This window comes from Bradysia coprophila, unplaced genomic scaffold (genome assembly GCF_014529535.1).
Source record: "Bradysia coprophila strain Holo2 unplaced genomic scaffold, BU_Bcop_v1 contig_193, whole genome shotgun sequence".
NCBI classification, from domain to species: Eukaryota; Metazoa; Arthropoda; class Insecta; order Diptera; family Sciaridae; genus Bradysia; species Bradysia coprophila.
This window is the reverse complement of record NW_023503456.1, coordinates 1073160-1083030: the sequence shown is the minus strand read 5'-3', so window position 1 is coordinate 1083030 and position 9871 is coordinate 1073160.

Below are 9871 nucleotides of genomic sequence, written 5' to 3'. Positions count from 1 at the left end.
GTGAGACTACTTTATTACAACGATAGGTAACCGAACGATTTCCACTTGTTAGGCGCGCAAATTTTAGGTTTTTTCGCTCAGTAAAAAAAATACGGGCCGAGTCGGGCTTCACTACAAAATCCTCGGGTCGGGTCGGGCTCGGGCTTTAAAAATTAGTCTGGGCCGGGCTGGGTCGGGTTTTGAAAATAGGTCGGCCCGCACATCTCTAATTTATATTATCACTTGGAAATTGTTGCAAACTTAAAAATGAATTTATTTCCGCGAATAAATCCTCACCATATTACTTTTCCATGATGGATAATATTTTATGAAATCCTCGTCTCTCACTTCGTCTCTTTTTTTCCCCGGCAATATTAAATTTAATGAAGAAAAAAGGATTAATTCTTGGAATTGAAGTGGGGTATCATTTGTTAAATTGCTTTCGCTTGTGACACTGAAAAATTGAAGAAAACTGCACATATACACACACACAAAAAGAAGAGACATTATTTGAATGTTGCAAATGATTTATGCTTAATTCGTTTCAATAGTATTTACAAGATGCGACTACTGTTATCTCATCGTTTCATGTCAAACGGCTTATGGAAGAATATGAATTCACCGTTTAACATTCAGAATCGCCCAGAAATAGTCAGAAACATACAGAATTACATATTGCTCTCTTACGGAGAAGGTAAATATGTTTCTGATCATATTGAACTATGTGTTGTCCAAGGTTATGTAAACTTTGGAGAGGTTTCGCAGATCGCCATTTTATTAGCACAATGAACGTCAACACAATGTATGATCGAATGTCAAACTTTTTATGGAGCGGAGGACATAGTTCGTTGTGGCTTCGTTTGAAGGTATTTAGCATTAAAACACCACGCTTGCTGCTTGCTACGGAGAAAAATGACAAACGCCAAAAAAGAAATCTTCAAATTACGAGACAAAACAGGAACGATCCAAACGGATCGAAATGCGATATTAAACATTGCAACAGAATTTTATGAGAATTTGTTTTCTTCAGCAAGACAGAGCCCAACGGGAGAAACCGAAGATAGACCAATAATAAGAAACGTGGGATCGGAGGATATGCCCGACATAACTGTTGATGAAGTCAAAGCTGCAGTAGCCGAGATGAAAAACAAAAAGTCTCCCGGAGAAGATGGTGTTCCAGTGGAAGCCATTAAACTGGGTGGAGACTCATTATTAAAGGCAATCTTTGTTTAATCAATGTCTCCAATGGGAAGAAGAACCAGAAGCCTGGGAAAATGCGGTGATTACATTGCTGCATAAAAAAGGAGACATAACAAAGCTGGAAAATTACCGACCCATAAGCCTATTGTCAACACTCTACAAGTTGTTTATGAAAATCATTACGAAGAGGAACACTAACAAGTTCGACTTCTACCAACCTGTTGAACAAGCTGCTTTCAGATCTGGTTTCAGCACAAACGACCATTTGCAGGTGATGAGAACGCTTATTGAGAAGTGTCGTGAATACAACATCGACATAGTCTTGCTATTCATAGACACTTCGAAAAAGCTTTCGATTCAGTGGAAACATGGTCGATATTGGACGCATTAGACGAATGTAGAGTAGACTCAAGGTACTCCAACACAATTCGATATGTGTACAAAAATGCTACTTCATGTATAAAACTTCATAAGAGCACGGAGAAGTTCAGAATTGGCCGAGGTGTAAGGCAGGGTGACACCATTTCACCGAAATTATTCACGGCGATTCTGCAGAGTGTCTTTAGGAAGTTAAACTGTAGTAAAATGGGAATAAAGATAAATGGAGAGTACCTGAGCAATCTCCGCTTCGCTGATGACATTGTACCGATAGCAGCGAATCTAGGTCAGGCTCAGCTTATGCTACAACAGTTAAGTGGAGAGGCAAGCAAAGTTGGCCTCAAGATGAACTTATCGAAAACAAAAGTCATGACCAACATCGGGGACGATAGAGAAATCAAAATTGGTGACACTGTCATTGAACGAGTCGACAGCTATGTATATCTAGGACATAAACTGAAGTTAGGTCTCGACAACCAGACTGCAGAAATAAGACGTAGGATTGGTCTTGCATGGGCAGCGTTCGGAAAACTCAGACTAATTTTCAAAAGCAAAATGAATAATAGTCTGAAACGCAAAGTTTTCGACACTTGTGTCCTTCCAGTGCTCACTTATGGAGCGGAAACGTTAACTTTAACGAAAGCATCCGAAGATAAATTGAGAGTGACACAAAGAGCCATGGAACGGAGTATGCTTGGAATAACACTCAGAGACAGAATGACGAATCAATGGATTCGACAACAAACCAGGGTCGTTGATGTCATGGAAAGAATAGCATCTCTGAAATGGAGCTGGGCGGGACATATTGCAAGAAGGACAGACGAACGTTGGACCAAAAAGATCATGAACTGGCGACCATATAAAAGACGAGCTATAGGTAGACCACCAGAGAGATGGACAAACGGAATTAAGAATATTGCAGGTAAAAACTGGCAGCAAATGGCAATGGATCGTACGAAATGGAAAGAAGTTGGAGAGGCCTACATCCAGCAGTGGATAGAAACAGGCTGAAAAAGAAGAAGAAGAAGAAGAAGGAGGACATAGCGATTTCATAAAAAGAAACTCATCTCTCATGAGAGGTGAGTTTGTATATATGAAAACGCTATGTCCTCCGGTTTGTATGAACAGACCATACCTGGTTTAAGTGTCCACTCCACTCAACAAAAAGTACTCCGTGAGAGAGCCGCAAGAGCCGTCTCTCACACGGAGCACTTTTTTCGTAAGAGGAAACTAAGCATTATACTTTCATTGTAGTTGCATGCATCGACGTCTCCACCCAATTTAAGCTTGACACTTCTGGTTTTGAATTTTCAGCGCACTTATGGCCACAATTTACCAGAGTGAAGTTATTTCACCATACATTTCTGAATAATATGGTGCACCTCTACAGGCCAACGGAAATTTCCTTATATAGTGATGGATATACGGTTGTGGTACATACCTATACATAAATTTAATGGAAACGAAATTCTTCGAATAATTTTAATTGAATGCAAAGTTCAAATACCCTCGCGTCGTACAACACCAGCATATTATTGTAACGTTTATGTTAATCGCAAAAGTGAATGTTTCAATCGGTTTGAATTAAATGTTTCACCTAAAACGTCAATATCAAATGATGACAGAATTATGCGAAATTTGTTAATTGAATGCAAGCCGAAATACGGGCATTGTACTTTATATAAATGTTTCAATGTTTGTGTTGAAATATCGTTCAAAATGTGTGTTGCAGAGAGCATTTCGTTGACATGGAAATGTAGCAGCTGTTCTAACAATGCAATACGGCAAAAAAGTTAAACAGGCAAAATCAGTCGATTTCACGAGCGACCTAAATGCATAAGTTGGCCTTTGATTTTGGCGCGAAACGCTTACTAATACAAATGCATGAAACGAATACGTAAACGATTGTAACGGGATTTAGGTCCTTCCTTCGAATGTATTCGCGTGTTCTGCTTCAGCCTGGTTTACTTTACTCTGCCGTGCTGGTACGAATACGTCAATTTTTGAGACTAGTAGAACGTTTGACCACAGTTTCGATCTGTGATAAGTTTAATAAGTACAGTCTTTCAACGTTTACATTAATATGTCGTTCAAAAATAGCATTTCTAATCAGGCAATGGCTACAGTGGTACTTGAGATCTAGGGACACTATACCGATTTGCACACGAACAATTATAGCGAATCATAATCGAAATGAAATTCCAATTCATCACTATCATTGTTGACTCGTGTAACCACCACGAAAGCTAAACAAAAGTTTTGGCTTTTGTGTCTCATACGATCTGAGCTTAGGAAAGTTTTTTTTTTCAAACTTTCATAAGCCGCACATGTCTACCTCTTCTTCTTCTTGCGCCTGATCTAGATCAGCTGCCATCAGGGAGATGTCATCTGCGAAACGGAGAGTACTCATCGACTCTCCATTTATGTTGATCCCCATTTCACTGCAGTCTAATTTCTTAAAAATACTCTCCAGAATCGATGTGCATAACTTAGGTGATATGGTGCCACCCTGTCGTACAACTCTGCCAATTCTGAATGTTTCCGTGCTTTAATGGAGTTTTATACACGACGCGATGTAGCGTTTTCATAGACTTATCGAATTGTGTTGGAGTATCTTGAGTCTACTCTGCACTCGTCCAGAGACCACAGCAATCTTGTATTCATTGCATTTCTCGATTAGCGCTCTCATCACATGTAAGTGGTCGTTTGTACTGAATCCTGATCTGAAAGCAGCTTGTTCAACAGGTTGGTAGAAGTCGAACTTGTTAGTGTTCCTCTTCGTAATGATTTTCATAAACAACTTGTAGAGTGTTGACAATAGGCTTATGGGCCGGTAATTTTCCAGCTTTGTTATGTCTCCTTTTTTATGCAGCAATGTAATTACCGCATTTTCCCAGGCTTCTGGTACTTCTTCCCATTGGAGACATTGATTAAACAAAGTCGTTATTGCACCCAATAATGCCTTCCACTGGAACTCCATCTTCACCGGGACACTTTTTGTTTTTCATTTCGGCTACTGCAGCCTGTACTTCCGATCCTACGTTTCTTATTATCTAATCTCCTAATTTGAAGATTTCTTTCTTTGCGTTCGTCATTTTTCTCCATAGGACCTTCATGTTGCAATTAGCTTCAATTGTGTTTTGAGCCAGTTGGACATTATATTTTCTTAGATCTGATTTCACCGCTTTGTTGATAATTTTTGTCAAGTCCTGGTATTCTACCGAATCTCTTTTTTCGTCTTTTATCAACTGTACTCGGTTTGCGATCAGATCTAGTGTTTCGCTACTGAGTTTCGACTCTTTCATTTGGACGGATTTGCATTTTACTTCCATGAACCCCATTATCGACTCTACGATTTTGCTGTTCAATTCGTACAATGTTTGGTATTGGTTGTTTACATCGTCTGACTCAGCAGTCATTTTTGCTGCAAATTCTTCATTTTGTGCATACAGCCTTTGTGCATCAATCCTTTCCTTTTTCTTTACCATCTTTGCTCTTTGAAAGCGAGTGTTCAGCACGACTTTTGCACGCACAATTCTATGGTCACAACAGTCGTAAAGCGGTTTAGGACCGTTACGTTCTTAACACCATCGGGACTTGACCAAGTCCATTTCCGTTGAGGTTTTCCGGCAAAAAATGAATTCATTGCGAATAAATTGTGTTGCTGTAGGAAATTGAGTAAAGTTTCTCCACGTTCGTTTCTTCGGTCGTAGCCGAAACTGCTAATAGAAACTTCGGAATCTTCTTCTCGTTTTCCCAGTTTCGCATTGAAATCACAAACTAAATGCTGGTAGTGTGAAGGGTTTTCATCCATGGCTTTCTCTACATATTCATAAAATTGTTCTATTTCTACGTCATCATGGGTGGATGTGGGAGCGTAGTCTTGAATCACTTTGACGGTGTATCTGCTGCTGATCTTCAGGCATACGTATTTCACTCTGTCATATACACTCTTCGTGTGAGTTATGCGGTTTGACTGTCACTTTCTCAGTAGAAGAATGTATGCCCTGATTGCAGCTTAAGACATTCCTCTCCAGGTTTTCTCACTTCGCTCACTTCTATCACATCCCATTTGGTCTTTTCTATTTCTGATTCCATTTCGAACATTTTCTCTCTCGACGACATCGTTCTGGCATTATATGTGGCAACGTATAATTCGTTGTGGTTTGATTTGGGGGGTTTTAGCATTTAGCCTGGGTTGGTGAGTGTAAAAGCTTTATTTTGTTCGCCCCCGTACTCCTCGTACTCTGGCCCATGCATTTCTGCGTGTCCTGGGATCACTAGCTAAGAGCGTAGTGCCCAGCGGGGTAGTGTTGTTTATGTTTAGGACCATTTTCCATAAAGCTTGCCCATTCTTTAGAACCTATCTGAGTAAAAGGTTAATGACGTCGATTAATGGACGTCGCAGTCTCATCTGATGGTGTCATCTGATGTTGTTGTGTTTTGTTGACTGCATTCGATTTCGAGTTTTTCCGTCATTTCTGAAAACGCTCCACGTTTTTCAAACTGGCTTGCGACAGTCTTTGGCCGATATGTGGTAACAGGCTTAATCGGTAAAGTAAATTTGATTATTTCGATTAGTCGATTTCTACCAATTGTATCGAGTAACATGTGAAGAGAATTCATTCTGTAAGGATACGTTGAAGTGATTAGAAGCAAAACTGAAATTTTAATAAATATTTTTTTTTCTAAACCTGGAACAATTGGAGCTTCACATATTTAATTAAACCTACATGGGGGCTCAACCGGGATAAACTAAATAGTTTGCGAACCTGGAAAAGTGAAATAAAAGTACGATTTGCTACATTTTCGGGTAATTCGAATTTTACGCCGACAAAATTCGACAAATTCGATTAGCCAAAAGTTTCATGAAGTTGCTACGTTGCGAAGTGTAAATTGATACAAATTGGGCGTTACATGTGACGACGGTTTTTGATACTTCTATAGGTACGAGGTGTCACCCTTTTTAGTTAAGGAAATGGGCATGGATCTTGTTGACATTGTCACCACTTGTCAGCAAATTTTCTTCAGCTGAATATGGCGCTGTTGTAGTTTTCAGGGTAAAGCTGCACAAACGACCTTATTCACTTATGAAAACAAGAATGTCTCGTTTGTAGTTTTCAGGGTCGTCCAATGTCCTATTCTATTACATCTTGTTATAAGATTGATATTGGCGTTCTATTATTTTTGTGAACCAACTTTACTGCTGTGAGCGCAAAGAAGGAAATACTGCAAAAAATTGTACCGCCTCGTACAGACCAACGCAGTGGTCCTATTGTTTGAAAACCGGTTGCTCGTATGACGTTTTCACAAAAAACTTAATTTCTAAATTAAAAAAACCGACACATTTTCTGTTTTGTGGTTTATTGGTTTTTTTTTGTGAATTTTGCATGTGTTTTTATGTGGGGAGAAATCAGAAATTCAAGTAAAACATAGGAACAGAAAATGTGTCGGTTTTCAAAATTCCGTCCTTGTAAAACGAAACCCGAACAACGATTCATTCAGCATCGAATCCACTTGTTCGAAAAATTCATTTCGTTTCACGACACAACCATTTAAGCTCTTGTGTGCTAGAAGCTTCCTGTGTTTAAATAATTAATTATATGAAAATGAAACGTTCGTTTGTTACATAATTTCTCTTCCCATACTCCATATAATAAGTACCTGTCTTCAAGTATAACGCCAATTTCATCAAGTCATTTTGATGCTAATAACATTGAACAATGCAAAATACAAAAAAAAGTGTAAAAGTAATGGCACACGAGGCACACCATCCAGCATATATACACACATATCCCAGTTTAGTCACAGTAGATTGTCTGTATTATGATGTGTATGCATACGTATATACATAACGATCCTATGGGAAATTAATTTTCTTTTAAAAATCGTGTTAGAAATTTTAGGCTTTTAATCTATTTTATATTGTAACTGGGTAAGAGGCTTTTACGAAACCAATTTTGTAAATTAAATTTATAAGATCGTCGTACTTCTAAAATTGCCTGAGCGGAATGCGAGTTTCTGTGTACGGCCTTATGTGCTCACACTGTGAATGAAAGCGTTACGGCGAATCGGTACTTTATTAGGGAAAAATTAGATTAGTTCGAAAGATGTTGAAGAAGTTGGCATCATTCAAAGCAGATTTTTAGCTGTAAGAGTCAATTCGGCAATTCGTCAGACAAATTTTCAATTTTCGAAACAAGCTCACTCCGATATTTAAACATTATTTTTCTGAAGGAAATCGACATCTGCCACCATCTCATGCAAAAATATTTCCTCAGAGGTGTTATGTCTATTTGAATAAAAAATTGATCCTTTCACTCCATTCGCATATATTTTTTGTCGAAGTGTCTAGGGGGTGAATAAATGATAAAACTTGAACCAAATTCTCGTCCAGAATATATTTTTTTTAATTTGACCACCCTCTAACATCACATGACATTTAAACAAATTACACCCAAAGTGGATTTTATTTGAAAAAAAAAATTGAACTACAAATCGAGCGAAGTACAACTCAATTAATCAGAATGTGATTGGATTGTCTAAGAAACTGGCGAGCTAAACATGTCACCATTGTATATACCATATACCATCTTTACTTCTTATGTTGGATGTATTTGCGACAGATTTTGAAACAAAATCTTTTACTTCAAATGTTTCAACAAAATTTTCACAATAGAAAAACCAAATGCACTCCAAGAACTTCAAGGGACTGTGGGAAGTGTGTACTTCCACAAATGAAATACTGAGTTGTGTTGCCAGCCGAAGCTGGTGATTGAATGATTTATTTACAAAGTATGCATGGTATTTATAGGCTGCTACAAGGGTTGCTGTGACTCGATACATTTCAATGTATTACTATGATCTGTGTCACCACAGATACTTCCCCCCTACGGAAAAAACGATTTTCAATTGATGATCCACGTCTACTCTTAGTGCCATAGCTGTGTATAGTCTGCGCCGGAAATTGTGGCTGGGTCAAAGCAGGAACATTTGATTGTTTGGCTTGCAAGTTTTGAGGGCAAGGAAAGGGTTGTGTGTCACGTCTTAGAATAAAAAATTGAGTGTGCCAAGTTGTTAATTCTAAACTGATTTCGTTATCGGATTAAATTAGTCCATATTGAATGTCCAGTCCAATACTGTATACCATGTTGAGTTTGTTTTAATGCGCCAAGAGATGTTTGAAATCTCCCCAAGAAGTTAGTTTTAATGTTGTCTGCGTGACTATTGTAAGACGGTTGTCGAGAATAGTGAAATAGACAGAATTGCAAACTTTGTTGTCAAATGAATTTTTCATTTGTTTTTTCTTTTTTATGCTGCTGAAGAAATTTTAAGTGTGTCTCATGTGAGAGTTGAAAATGTAATATAGCCTAAGGCTGTTAGGAAGTTGTTGGTTTTAGACGTTGGTGTAGTGAGTCTATGTGCTGTCTTTTTTTAACGTCTCTAGACTTAAGGTCAGTACGTTAATGAATTGTAAGTATGATAAAAGTGGTGTGAATACAATTCGACTGATCTGCGATTGGTTGAAGGACTGAGCATCGTTGATGGTCGCCGGCGAAGGAATTTGTGTCACGTCAGGTGACAGAATGCTTTAAGTAATTTCGCAGATCAGGTTTGGATGAGTGTAAACACGATTTTGACTGAAGTGGGTGTTGAGTATCAGCAGAGCCGAATTAACACGATGGGCTTTAGGGGCTTAGCCCCTTGACGCTGGATAAAAGTGGCGCTGGAAAATTAATGATGAATCGTGTTTAGTTTACTGGTTTGATTAGAATAAACTACTTCTACCGATTTTTTTTTAATTTGCCTGCGGCGCATTTATGTCATCTCTTAAAATGATAAGGCATCACAGTTTTCACATTTTCTTGTTTGGAAATCCCTGATATCCACTGTGTCCAGAATACTGGGAAATCAGGAAAATTAAACTTCAAATTCTTGATTGGCATTTTATTTCCGATCAGTAAATCAGTTTTATCATCGGGAGATTTCAGCTCTCTCAGCATACTTATTCGTGGTAGCATATGTCTTAAAAAAAGTCATTTAGAGGTAATACCATGTGAAATTATTATTCAAAATCAATTCAAGGTATCTGCTTGCCTCAAAAAAAAAGTTGTTACTGATCGACGAATTTTGTCTAAAAATTCATTCACGCAACCATGAAAGGAAAATAAAGTTGCACACGGAATGTATAGTCTTGAAAGTTTCTTGATGGAAAGAATCTACAAAGTCCTTCCTCGCTTCGCTCGCTGTTACTTTCCACTTCCTTTCTGTTTTAAATGAATATCAGCAAAATGAAAAAACTAGGCCTATGGGT